Source organism: Lytechinus pictus, chromosome 10 (assembly GCF_037042905.1).
Source record: "Lytechinus pictus isolate F3 Inbred chromosome 10, Lp3.0, whole genome shotgun sequence".
In the NCBI taxonomy this organism is placed as follows: domain Eukaryota; kingdom Metazoa; phylum Echinodermata; class Echinoidea; order Temnopleuroida; family Toxopneustidae; genus Lytechinus; species Lytechinus pictus.
This window is the reverse complement of record NC_087254.1, coordinates 12463743-12479212: the sequence shown is the minus strand read 5'-3', so window position 1 is coordinate 12479212 and position 15470 is coordinate 12463743.

Below are 15470 nucleotides of genomic sequence, written 5' to 3'. Positions count from 1 at the left end.
AGGACACGCCTTGCGAGTTGGACGGGTGGATGAAGCCAAACAATTAAGTGAGACTCAAAAAAGTAACATTACCCCCCCCCCCCTCAGTAGCAGTCAAGTGGATGGGGGGGTAATGTGACTTTTGTGAGTCTCACTCTATGTTGAGCCTTGAGGAAAGTAACTTCCCCCTCACAAGAGGGGGGGGGGGGGGTCAAACAGGACTAGGAAGGATGGGGGCATACGAGTTAGCGAATGGAGGCTAGACTTGGAGGAGGAGGGGGGGGGGTCTTACCAATATGATCATGGCCCTACAGTATATAGGTAAGCGGCCAGAAACCAAAAAGTGGCTTATTTCTTTTAATCCCCAGGCACATTAAAGGGGAAGTTCACCCTGACGGAAAATCTGTTGTAAAAGAGTTAACAAAAAATAATGAAAAATGATTGGTAAAGGTTTTGAGGAAAATCCATTTGTTATTAGAATTTCGAGTTTGTAATTTGTGTCGTCATAAACAAGCAGCTGTCTCATATGTTATGTGATATAAAAGTTTCGATATTTTTAAAATTATTTGTCTGTTATTTTTACAGTTAACTTTTTGTCAGGGTGAACTCCCCCTTTAAAAAAAGAAAGAATATTTTTATGGACACGCATGGGTCTACATTAAGCACGTGCCCCTATTATGGCAATTTGTCAGGCCTGTTGGTGTAACGTGCTCGGGGCATCAGGAGCGAGATATTTAACGACCTGTACGATTCCGTGGTTGAAGTCACGTCTGATCACGAAGCCGTGACCGTACATGGTCGGAGGGGATTAGACCGTAACATATATTACATGCTCGGTGATGTGGTTTAATTCGCATCAGAGTGTATCCATATGCATCGTCAGGCTCCTTGGTGATTGGTAAAGGTGTGATGTGCGTAAGTGTGTGTGTGGGGTGTGGGGGATGGAAACTTGTTCTCGTGATGGGGTACTTACAATCTTTAATGATTCAATTTATGATAGATCATGCAGTATATTCAATCATGCGTGGAACGTGGATTTTTGTATCTTTTATCAACACGTGATAGAAAAATATAGGCTTAGTTTTCACGATTTTCCACTTTACCCCCCCCCCCCTTTCTCTCATACTCTATTTCATTATATCTTACTTTATCTTTTATATATATATACATGTATATTGGCGAAGAATCTCAAAAAGCATTGAAGCTAGAGACGTAGCCTGGATTTCTTCAACTTTTATTAGTACAAGCTTTCGGCCATTTAGATTTTGGGATATACAGCACACATAACTTTCAAAAAAATGTTTGTAATAAAAATCTGCGTAAAATTAATTGATTTTAATAGCTATTGGATAATCCTAATTAAACATTACCGATGTAAAACATTTTCTTTTAAGATATACCTATATTTAGTAAATTAATCCAAATATATGCATGGTAATTGTAAAGCCATTATGTCTTTTACATCTTCAGATACCTGAAGAAGGCCCAACTAAATGGCCGAAAGCATGTACCAATAAAAGTTGAAGAAATCCAGGCTACGTCTCTAGCTTCAATGCTTTTTGAGCTTCTTCGCCAATATATTTCTCACTGAAGCACCCACGCAATGTTTAGGTCCTTGCTCATCACAATTATATACATATACATGTATATATATATATATTATATATATACATGCATATATATATATATATATATATATATCTTTCTTTTTTTCTCTTTATCTTTACAATTACATATTTCTATTCATCGTTCAATTTTTCCATATTTCTATACTTTTTTTTCTGTCTATCTTTAGGTTAAAAATTTGAAAAGAATTCTACAGAAAGTCAGGGAGGATGTGACTGTGTGACCATGACTTGACCTTTGACTTGACCGGGAGTCAATCTTATCCATCGACGTGGTCCTCACGAACCAATATCAATCTTCCCGTAATCGACTTACATGCGGACATGTCCGAATCATCCGGGTCCCTTCAGCTGTGAGAACGTCACAGGTAAAGCGATATTGAAATGATGATGAAAAGGATAAAATGATTATAATGATCCTGATAATAATCAATGACTGTGATAATGACGATGATGATATCGATGACATTGATGATGATGATGACAATGGTGATGACGATAATGATGAATGATGATGAGGATGACGACGACAAGGACAATTATGGTGAACATGATGACGATGATAATGATGATAAAAGTAATGAAGTTAATGGTGTCGATTTCGAAGATGATATTGATGCAGTGATAATGCTGATATTAATGATTACGACGATGGTGATGATGACAATGAACAGATGAAGGGGTGGACCAAAAATCATTGGAGAAAAACGGTACATGTAGTTCGGCGTGTTGTAACTACAACGCTAGATGGCGCCAAACTATAATTTGACATGGTGACGACTCTGATCTGAGGGTCCATCTCATGAGGACATCCAACTCTTTGGTTGTCATGATGTGAACTGTCCTAGAATCCTTGATTGTGATTGGCTGCTGAGCCTTGTTGCCATGGTAATTACCATAGTGACAAAGTTTACATATTTGTAACTCTTAATGAAACAGGCTATGTCTTCGCAATTACGTATCCTGTTATATTCTATCACAATTATACATGTAGGCATATCTGCCGACTAAATCACTGTTGAATGTCGTGGAATAATAATAGGAGATAAATTATGAATTTTTACAGAAAATATTTGAACGTGAACACAACCAAAGAGTTTTCGACAACGATGACCATCAATTGCATCCATAGAAATAAGCTCATTATTAAACCACCTAACTATTTAATATCGAAATTGCAACAAATATAGTTATTCAGGCCAATTCTAGATTCAGATTCAATGAATTTTGATGACTGCTGAATTTACTCACGTCGTCAATTGGGATAGTAGGAAGCTACATTGCCAAATGACAGTCGAAATAAATGACAAATGTTTGTCCAATTTCGGTACACTGTATTGGATATACATTATGAAATAGTAAGTCAAGCATGTCAAGTATTTTGACGAACAATGATTGGGCAACTGTTGATTAAAACATCGACAAAAGAAATGTCCACTTGCTAGACCTTGTATTACATCTGATAAAGTACCTGCTATCCTCTTCCCTTTTTAATGATTATAGTATTTTCATGATTTAATTTCCGGAACCGTTTAGCTCCTCAATTAAAGTGTAGACGAGATTGCAATGAAATCATTTAAACATTTATGCCTTTACAGAAGAAAATTATTGTGAAAAAGAAATCACCTTGCAAATTTGACGCAATTAAACACCTCTCCTAATACATTTCATCCTTAAACTATTAAAGAGGATTTCAAGATTTGTAAAATAACATTTACGACGCGAGAATCAAGACTGGTTTGGATTTGCAAGCTAAACAAACAGTATGATATCCCAGCAGGCGATGACAGGACGCCAGGGCAGCCTAAAAGGGGTATAATCGAAAATCATAATTTTAAAAAACAATGTTATTATTCCTTTTCACATTAACCTCACAGATCAGGTGTTATATTCGTTTTCTGTCCATTTTTAGCAATTGATCCACTTATAACGTGCGTCACAAAATGATAATTGAAATAACAGATTGAAACTCAAATCCATGAAATATTGAGGTTTTCTTGATTTTCCGTGTGGTGCTTTATCCTGCAACAATCATTATATTTTTCTGTATTTCTCATCGTATTCTAATAATAGCAACAAGATTCAAGAACATGCTAACCTAAGACCATTATTTTTACTTCCCTGACATAAGATTTTATTTATATTCACTATCTTGGCTTTGACCATCCAATTTAGATTTTTTTTAATATTTCTTTCCCTATCTCTTTCCTAACTTTAACGCTTATTATGCCACCTTTTGCAGAAAAATTATAGACCATATACGGCCGGAATCCCGAAGTTAAACTCTGGTTGTTTAGATTATTGTGGATAACATTTTTTTACATAAATTTCAAGCAGTATATGTTCAATTTACTAGCTCATTTGACTTTCAAATTATTATGAACTCCTGGGAAGGATAAATAAGATAGTTGTCTTCACCATTAAAGAATGAGGAAAGAGCACATCAAACATGAGAAATACAATGTGTCAATACTTTGCTTTCCATAATTTGGCACATTGTTAAAAGTTGGTCTATAAGTTAAACCCGACTCCATAATACGGGGTTATATTTATTTCAATATGAAGTATAAAAACTCTCTCAATCTCATTAGAGAGCCAAAATATGTTAAAATGTGCAATTTTAAGCCGATTTTTGTGTGTGTTTCATGTCGAATTAATTTTAATTCATAGGACCTAATTAAATGACGACTCCAATGCAAATAGTATTGGACCTATATACTGCAGGTTTAACTTGGAAGAATTGATAATTATGTATGTCGTTTCATTATTGGACCCCCCCCCCTCCCCAAACAAGAAATAAAACAAACAAATGAAATAGATGAAATGATAATGATAATAAATTTTGATGAAAAAATAAATAAATAAATAAACAGTAATTTAATTTGCTTTTGCATATTATGGTCATCCTCATTAAACCCGCGACGATATTTCTGTTCTTTTGACATTTCGCATACAGTAACAGTAATTCGTTATGACATTTATGTTGGAACATGCAAGAAACTCAAACTCGACATGAACATAACGAAGACGGAAAAAAGGCCCTGTTTAGAAATGCTCTATCAAAAGATGATTTCAGTGGAAGAATTTTACCAATCTACCAAAAGCTCAACATTATTCACCCAAATCCAATTAAAATCCTATCATCGCTGTGAAAGCCACATAACATCATCATGCTCGTAATTTTTATTCCATCACAACCGCATCTTCTCATTCCCCCCCCCCCTTAATGATTAAAATAAGAAATATAACTTTTTTACTTGTCACATCAACAAGAAAATTTTCGGTATAACCAATATCAAGTCCATTGGGGAGCCCTGGTTAATTGTCACTTCTGTGAAACTAACTGTCGTCTTCAGAGTCACGATATATAGCTATAAACTAGTTATGAGCCTGTAATTGGTCCATTGGGGGTGATGAGTATTTGCGCATGCGTGTCGCGTATACCTGGTCATTGACCCCTTATTGCCCAGGTATCATGTGACGTCATCATCACCAAGGTAACGATCAATAACCTTTGAGATGTCCCCTCAAGCAGTGGCATAAGATATAGTAAAGGCTTGCTTCTTCATAATAGGCCCAAGCATGGCCGTAAGAGGGGGCTTTCGGGAGGGGGGTGGGGCAAAAATATACAAAATTTCATGTAGGTTTACAGAGAAGGCGAAGCGACCACGTGAATTTTTTTCCATCTTAAAATTGAAATTTAAAGATTTAGTGTAGTCTTTTTGTTGATTTCAAGTGGAATGCTCATTAAAAGTCTCACACCCAATTGCGATTCTCATGTGTACTGAGATATGTAAGGTTATCTACATATTTCTGGACGGGGGAATTTATTCCTACCGATCAATCGCAACAAAACATGAAATTAATTAGTATGGATGTGTTTGACAGCGACAATTTTGATTAATCAAGACTAATAAATTTTCAGACTGACTTCTGATCGTTGTTATACACAGGGACATAGGCCTGCTTTTTTCCTCTCTCTCTTTTCGGGGAAATGTCTTTGCCACATCAATATGAATAGATTAATATAATAATAATACTAATCAGTATATTCAGGAACACAATACCAGTCATCCTTACGATACACTGCAAAAACGCCGGTGTTAATTTAACACCAGCCAGGTATCTATATCGGTCCACACCAGAGATGTGTGAAACAACACCGGTTTAGCGTTAGGCTAACCAGCGGCGTAACAGGGGTCGGTGACCAGGGGGGGGGGGGGGGGGCAAGAGCCAGAAATTTCCCGGTCATATCATGGAACAGGCAATGGCGTCATAAGGCAAAAATTTTGATTATATGGCGTATCGGGCAAATATATAAGCGAGCGAGCAAAAATTTTTGACATTTTTATTGCAAAAATCCAATTTTGTGATAGATTTTGACATAATGTTAAAAGGATGATATCATATTTCACCCTCCTCTCTTTCCTTTTTTCTCTCTTTTTTTGTACGCCACGGTGAACAGGATTTGTGTTATGATTGTGAGCATAAGGGCGAAGCTCTATATGCTCGAGGGGGCCGAGTAATGCGCTTCTGGCAAGAAGTAGCTTAATATAGGTCCCGAGCGAGCGAAGCGAGCGAGATAAAAATAAAACATTTTCATGAGAATCTAACATGGAGATAGATTTTAACGTGATATTCAGAAAAAATATAATACACTTTCCTTTCTTTCCTCATTTTTTTTTGTTTGGTTGTAGAACTTTTTGGGGCCATGGTCCAAACTCATCCATTTAACAGTGCTTTATGGGTGGGGTCCAGGGCAGAGCCCCGGAACCTCTTGATATCAAAGCCATTTTAAACCTTACAGATGGCCACTTATTTTAATCAAAGTGCGTGTATATTTATATAGCTTTAACACAACACATAAATTCAATGCAGTTGTGTATCGTAATCATCCAAATATTGTGAGGGGCACACCATAGCAAATGTGGACTAATTTGTAAAAAGTCGCCAGCGAGCGAAGCGAGCCAGAAAAAAAATGGCCTGTTAAAATGAAATTCCAATTTTGTGATAGATTTTTACATCATTATAGCAAATATCATGTCAAATATATTTTTTCATTCATCTCATTTCGCTGCCTCCTTTATTTTCTTTTATTTCCCCTTGGCTGTGGAACCACTCCCGGTACGCCATTGCTGCAACGTAAAGCTTAATGCATGAAGGGTCCATATAGGGGCCCGTTATATAACCCATTAAAGGTTACAGATGAAGAGCCCCCACTGCATGGGGTCTTGACTCTTGTTCATACGACATTATGCTATATACCATCCATTTTTCTTCCCGCTCGTTATCTCAATCCTCGGCAGCCCGGTAGTGTACGTTATCTTGTCCCTAATTCTTTATTTTCCAATTTAGATTTTGGCTAATTCCATTCTGCCTTTATTTTCCGCTTTTGTTTTCCTTTTTGTCATCTTTAATTTATTCCCCTGTCTTACTAATCATGCTAATGTATTTGTATATCGGGGCGAATTGTTCTTTCTCACTTGTTCTTTTTTCCTTCCTTTTCCCGTTATCTTTCCGTTTTCCCTTTTTTATGTTTTTTCCTAGTTTTCTTTTCCCTTTTCCTTTCCCCTTTTTTCTTTCCTTTCCCTTTCCCTTTCTTCCCCCTTTTGTCTTTTTCCCGTTTTTTTTATTTTCCCGTTGAGCTCCTCCAGGGGGGGGGGGGGCAGCTTGCCCCCCTGCCCCCCCGCCTGTTACGCCACTGAGGCTAACACCAATTTGGCATTAATTTAAGCAACACCAATTAGTGTTAAAACCAATATCGATTTGATTCATAACTGGTATTGTTTTGATGCCTCTCTGTTGTGGACCGATATAGATACCGGGCTGGTGTTAAATCAACATCGTTTTTTTGCACTGTAGTAGTTTTTAAGCAGACCCCCCCCCCCCCCAAAAAAAAAAAAAATAATAATAACAATAAATAAATGATTATATATATATAATAATATTGATAATTTAAAAAATACATACATACATATATATATATATATATAGATATATATATCCTCTTTCATTCGAATTATAAATTTAATGGAAACACTATCGGCTATAGTATTAGAGAAGTCTGAACTCGTGCTTTCTCGGTCAAAGTTTGGTTTATTTTTAGAGGAAGGTAACTCACCTGCCTACTGTAAAGTGATAAACAGCGGGCCAGGATTTAGTACCAAATATCACCGACTATTTACCTTTCATTTCACTAGCCTGCTCGTCTCCATCGGGGGTCCACTGGGAATGGGGCCAAATATAGACTCGTGTCACGAGAGAGAGAAGGGGGGGGGGATGATGTGAGAAAGTGGTAAGAAGAAAGGTAGAGAAGAGAGAAGTTGGCAAAGGCGGGTTACTAGCTACGGGAGGTTTACAAGAAAAGAACAACAGAAGAAGAAAGAGAAGAAGAAAAGAGAAGAAGAAGAAGAAAAAAAAAGAAGGGGAGGAGGAGGAGTACAAGAAAAAGAAGAAAGAGAAGAAGAACAACAACAACAAGAAGACGAAGAAAAGAAGAAGAAGAATAAAAAGAAGGGGAGGAGGAGGAGTAGAAGAAAAAGAAGAAAGAGAAGAAGAACAAGAAGAAGAAGAAGAAGACGAAGAAAAGAAGAAGAAGTAGTAGTAGAAGAAGAAGCAGGAGGAGGAGAAGAACAACAACAACAGCAACGATAATAGGAAGGAGAAGTAGAACAAGAAGCAGAAAGAGGAGGAGGGCGACGACAGTGTCGACGACGAGGATTGTTATTGGGGTAGAGGAGTTAGGTAAGAAGAAAATAAGAATGAAAAAAAAACGGAACGGATCATAAAATACATGTACGTATCTACGGCATCTGCTCATTTGGGAATTTGTTCATAATTAGTTGTATAAATTTACCATCATTAAGAATTTGTAACAATGTTCAGGAGCAATAAAATCAACGAACATCTCCGTTCTTACTCTTTTAGTAACCATTCAGAGATGTTCGTATGTTTTTTTTTTTTTTTTTTTGGGGGGGGTGAAGCTGTGTGACCACAAATACAGCTTATTGGATGTATGCTTTTCAAGATAATAATGAGAAAATTTAACAACATCTCTAGTAGTAGCAAAAGAAGATGGTAATGAGAGGGAGGGGCAAGGGAGAACGGGATGAGAAAAGAAGGGGTGGACGGTCAGGCAGTCACCTGTATGTCATCACGTGACTAACCTTCCTTATCGTTCAAAGCGGTGCCGACCTGGTGTCATGACCGAACCACCCTGACGGGGTGACGAATGATAATAATCAGATGAAAATCATTTACCTGCACGCGCAGATATAATCGTTTGGTGAAACTTGCCCTGGTTGCATGTTTATTTATTGCTAATTATTCTTTTTTCTTTCTTTGGAGAATATTTGCATTTTAATGTAACGTTAGTGGCGAAACCGAGCCTTGGGCGGTTGCTACCAGATAGGCCTACACTTCTTTTTACACCAGATATAATTAATTAATTAAATTAAAGACATATATATACAAGTAAAAAATGTAGATACATACAAAATTATTCCATTCTCAACTAACGTCTATCAAAATCTGATAAAATTTGTTTTCACTTTGACCCACACCAGACTGTGGTAATAGTGACCCAAATCAGAACGAAATTTTACCGCGAATCCTATCAATATCAACTTTCAACACATATATCAAAAACTTTTTTTTCTTTAAGTGTTGTAGAATATACTGCAGTATTTTATATTTTATTCAAATTAATAATTATTTTCATTTTTTTATGTCAGAATAATTCATTTTGAAGCGCATCGAGATTATAGACCGATATATAAGTTTGTTCAATCCAGTCATCAAGTGATATAATACAAATGAAACGACGAACATAACAACGTAAGTTAAATGGAACATTACATCAAGAATATTGATATAATGATAAAATAAAGGGTAAACAATTTTTTAAATACATAATTAATACATGAAGAAAGACATTTATGTACCATTTTTACGAGGCCGCCATCATTTTCAAGATTAACCGCTCACGATGGCGGTCTCCTGCATTCGTTTAAACTTATATTTTCTTTTAATTTAATAATGCTTCTTGTTGATATTAATTTTTCATTTGATTATGACTATTGTTTTATTGTTTTGTAAAAATTAAATGTATCACATTTGTAGATGTTATGTTGCATATTTATCTTGAATGCAGAAATAAAATAAAATCAATCAATCAGTCAATTATTATACCCACACACGCGCGCAATTGCTTTCCAACAATTTGTTTTCGTTCGAACTATAGGGGAGCTGGCCTTCCCAAACTATCCCCTTGCTTGTTGGTCAGTTAATGGCTTCATGATAGTAACCATGTTGTATTTTTAATGATCGCTTTTACATTTACAATGCTACTTATAAAAACGAAATAAAAACATAATAATCACCATTGCTTGGTAATAATGGAATGCCATAAAAATAAAATCATAGATTTTAAAAGAAAACCGAGTATATATAATGTAGCTCTCAAAAGTGAAAGGTAAAGTCACACTCTTCGTCAGTGCCATGGTGTGACCCCCCCCCCCAAAAAAAAAAAGAGAGAGATCAAAATCCGTTTCTGAAACAGTCATGAAAAAACACGTCTTTTCTTGTATTCCTTGGATGCTAATCAGACTATTTACATTTTAGAACAGTTTACATTGTGACGATAAATCTGCAAGCTCTTTTTCACAGATAATGAATAATTCAGTTTGTCGAAAGCTAATACATCAGTCACATTTGCTCTACGGCGGCCGTACGGCGAGTCGAAAACGGCCGTTTTATTCATTTTTATTCAAACCATGTATATGTAGCTATTGCCAAAAAATGTCAAAACGGCCGTTTTCGACTCGCCGTACGGCCGCCGTAGAGCAAATGTGACCGAGGTATAACCTACTCGATTGAGTGCCTTAAACTTGTTGGCATCCAATGAATGGTTATTCAGAATCCGTGGTGAAATATTGTATTGGCCCACCCCTTTATTGAGATATTCTTGACAGAGGACAGAATGTCCCAAAAGAACCCCGAACTTCCCATTTTATGACTCGGGCAATCAGAATGGGTCAAGATGTTAACATCCTTCCATTTTCGTCTGAGTATTTTTCTTTTCATTTCCTTACGCTATTTAATCCCTGCGGTCTATTATTTGTAAATGCATATTTTGGACCCTGAAGATTTTGGTACTCGTCGCCCAACCCAGAAATATGAGAATGGGACTAGGAGAGATATGTCAACGTTAAAACAGGAGACTGTATCATGAAGCTGTACATAAAGCTACGTACGCACGACTTTAAAGGACAAGTCCACCCCAACCAAAAGTGGATTTGAATGAAAAGAGAAAAATCCAACAAGCACAACTCTGAAAATTTCATCAAAATCGGATGGAAAATAAGAAAGTTATGACATTTTTAAGTTTCGCTTAATTTCACAAAATAGTTATATTCACATCCTGGTCGGTATGCAAATGAGAGAACTGATGACATCACACACTCACTTTTTCTTTTGTATTTTATTATATGAAATATGAAACATTCTTATTTTCTCCCCATTGTCCAGTGAAACAATGATTAATTCCTCCATGAACATGTGGAATTAGCATTGTTTAATACTATATGATTCAGTCAAGTCAGTCCCTATGGTCAAATCTGTAAAAAATGAAATATTGTATAATTCAAACAATAAAAAACAAAAGAAATAATGAGTGATGGACATCATTGACTGACTCATTCGCATGTCACTGAGTTGTGCATATCACTGTTTTGTGAAAAATAAGCGAAACTTTAAAATGCCATAACTTTCTTATTTTACATCCGATTTTGATGAAATTTTCAGTGTTATGCAAATTTGATTTTTCTCAATTATTCAAATCAACAATTTTCTGGGGTGGACTTGACCTTTAAAAGCGAGTGGATATGTCTATTATGTCTATGGGCAAGTTATTGTGGTCGCTCAGTTAATTTCAAGCTCATCAGCCAAATGTGAATATGCTGATATTTACACATTGTTATGGTAGAGTAAAGGCCATATTTTGAACGAGTTGATCAGAAAATAATGCTACATTAATTTCAGTTACTTTTATTGGGGAGGACTTGGTCTTTAACTTTGGGACGCTAGCGGTTGGGTCTTACAAAGATGGATGATCATTGGATTTCGTGTCTGTAGAATTAATCCGAAGGGGGATTCATCGAATGACCACGAGTCCTTGACAGTAGACATGCATCCACCACAGACAGACATGGGGGGGGGGGGAGTTGAAAAAAGAATTGCTATCAATCACAAGTCCAAAATCGAATTTATCTTGGTTTTAAACCAATTAGAAGTGTCCATTTAGCCTCTCTCAGTCTCAATTCCTTCTGTACCGGGTAACAACTATGGTAACCCTGCCCTTTCGGTACTACTAACGCCTACCATCATCATCATCTCATCACTATCCTACTACCATCCAACTATCATCATCATCATCACCATCACCATCCTCCTACTACTAATCTAGTACTATCGTCATTGTCACCATCACTTCAATCACCATCACACTAACCTACTATCACTATCATCACCACCACAACCATCGTCATCATCATCATCATCATCACCATCACCACCACGTACCATTATTCTACTGTATTAATTTCCTGCCATCATTTTTGCCACCACGGTCGTCATCACCACCACTACCATGATCGTCATAATCACCACCAACACCATCTTCACCGTCAAAATCATCGCCATCACACTAACCTACTACCACTATCGTCACCACCACCAAAACCATCGTCATCATCACCAACACCATTATCCCACTATACTAATATCCTGCCATCATTTTTCACCACCACCAATATCACCGTCACCACCACCGTTGTCATCATCATCATCACCACCACTAACATCCCGTTACTAAGGTGTTACCATAATCGTCACCACTCACCACCACCATCAGCAGCAGCACCGTCACCACTATCGCCATCCCACTGATAACCTACAACCTATCGTCACCACTGTCATCATCGCCACCGCCACCGACATCCAATTACTAAGCTGTTACCACTATCGTCACCACTCGCCACCACCACCATCGTCACCATCCATGTACTGTTAACGTACAACCACCATCGTCACCACTGTCATCATCACCACCACGAATGTCCCATTACTAAGCTGCTACCATCATCGGCACAATCACCACCATCCACCCTTCGTCATCATCATCTCTATCCAACTACTAACTTACTACCACTATCGTCACCACTGCCATCTTCACCACCGCCACTGACATCCAATTACTAAGCTGCTACCATCATCGTCCCCACTCGCCACCACCACCACCGTCATCATCATCGCTATCCAACTACTAACTTACTACCACTATCGTCACCACTGTCATCATCACCACCGCCACCGACATCCAATGATGAAGCTGCTAGCATTATTGTCGCCACCACCACCACCACAACCATTGTCACCATCATCGCCATCCATTTACTGCTAACCTACAACCACCATCGTTACCACTGTCATCATCACCACCACCACCACCATCATCCCATTACTAAACTGCTACCATTATCGTCACCAACATCCACCATCGTCGCCATCATTTCTATCCAACTACTAACTTCCTACCACTATCGTCACCACTGTCATCATCACCACCAACAACATCTTAAGATGCTACCACTATCGTCACCACTACCGTCATCATCACCACCACCATCATCCCATTACTAAACTGCTTCCATTATGGTCACCATCACCAACATCTACCATCGTCGCAATCATGGCTATCCAACTACTAACTTCCTACCACTATCGTCACCACTGTCATCATCACCACCAACCACATCCCAAGCTGCTACCACTATCGTCAGTCCTACCATTAGAGGTGTCGTGGCCGAGTGGTCTAATGTGCCTGGCTATACATGGAAAGTCCGGGGTTCGATCCCGGCCGCGGCACGTATGTTCTTTTATCCTGCATTCAAATAAAATGAAATGCTTTACGCATTATTGGTAACTAGGTGTGCACTTGTTTCAAAAAAATACTACCATCCCATAACTAAATCGCTACCATTTTCGTCACCATCACCGCGAGAAAGCCTTCCCCTCTTCATTAAAGGAGCAAATTTGTGAAAGCAGAAAAATCAAAGAATAAGATCAACAAAAGTTTGAGTAAAATAGGACTAGCAATAGAAGAGTTATGCGACGATTCATTAATGATATAATGTTGTGAAACCTGTGTACTTGTCCTCTCATTCAATCTTCCTCAAACTTTCAACAATATGTTTCTTTGATTTTTCTCTTTGATATGGATTCAGCTGGTGTCAATGGTTTCATTCTCCTTTAATTGTATTATTGTCACTAATATTCAATGGCGATAATGAAAAAAATAAGGAACATGTTTTCTTGAACATCATGATTTTACGATAAATTATCTTATAATTTAACCAGAAAGGACATCATTATACACATGCATGGATTTGTGAAGGAAAACAATAATTAAGAACTGAAAGTAAAGAAACAAATATATATATATATATTTACATATTTATATTATATTTATTTTCATTTTCTTTATTTTTCTTGAATAATCCGATATTGAAGTATGTTTACACCATATTTTGTTTGAACGTTATCAAAATTGTTGGTTACGTATGCTATAATTCGGCATTTTAGCCACGAAGAGATGTTTGTGAGCACTTCCACTCCCCAAAATACCAGTGGAAACCGAAATATTGCCCCTCGCTCCCACGTGGGACACAAACCCGCACCAGATCGGAAGAAAACAAACGATTATTACCCACAAAAATGGTGAAATAAATCCTTATAAATTATTCCTTTCCCCAGTAAGACTGACATCAAGATTATCTTTCAGTCTCATCTTTCGTCGCACTAACTAGTCTGATTTTCAGACAGTGAGTATTTGAATTCTCTCCCATATTTTACAAACGTCTCGTAGTAAATTGCTTTCATTCTTAGGTGTTTAGAAGGAAATTTACACTAGCGAAGCGGAAAATGGTATAGGTTTGACGAAAATCACTCAGAGAATAGCGGAGTAAAGAAACAAAAGGTAAAGTCACACTCTTCGTCAGTGCCATGGTGTGACCACCCCAAAAAGAGAGATCATAATCCGTTTCTGAAACAGTCGTGAAAAAAGCACATCTGTTCTTGTATTCCTTGGATGCTAATCAGACTATTTCTACTTTAAAACATAATATTTGAGTTTACATTATGGTGATAAATCTGCATGCTTTTTTTTTCACAGATCATGAATAGTTCAAGTTTGTCGAAAGCTATACCTACTCGATTGAGTGCCTTAAACTTGTTTGCATCCAAATCAATGAATGTACGAAAAACAAAACAAATGAGTATTACCCACAAAATTTGTGAAATAAATCATTATAAATTATCCCTTTCCCCATTAAGAATGACATCAAGATTATCTTTCAGTCTCATCTTTCGTCTGATTTTCGGATAGTGACTTAGATTTTTTGAATTCTCTCCCATAGTTCATAGTTTACAATTTCTCGTAGTAAATTGCTTTCATTGTTAGGGTGTAACAGGAAATTCACACTGTCGAAGCATAAAATGGTATTGGTTTGATGAAAATCCGTCAGAGAATAGCGGAGTTATGAATTTCAGGGGAGGGGGGGCATCGCTTTTGAGTTTCGTCGAAAATTTATACGCGTTCCTGCCCCCCCCCCCACCCCCCCGGAAAAAAAATCTGCGTACGGTCGTGATTATATTATATATGTCTCATAAAAATATAATTTGAAGCAATACTTTTGAAATAAAATACATACAACATGAATATTGACCATTTTGTGTATTGGAGAATAGTCCCTTTCAATATATTGTAGGAGTGAGATGTAGTCGGCGGGGTCATTATATCCTTCATTA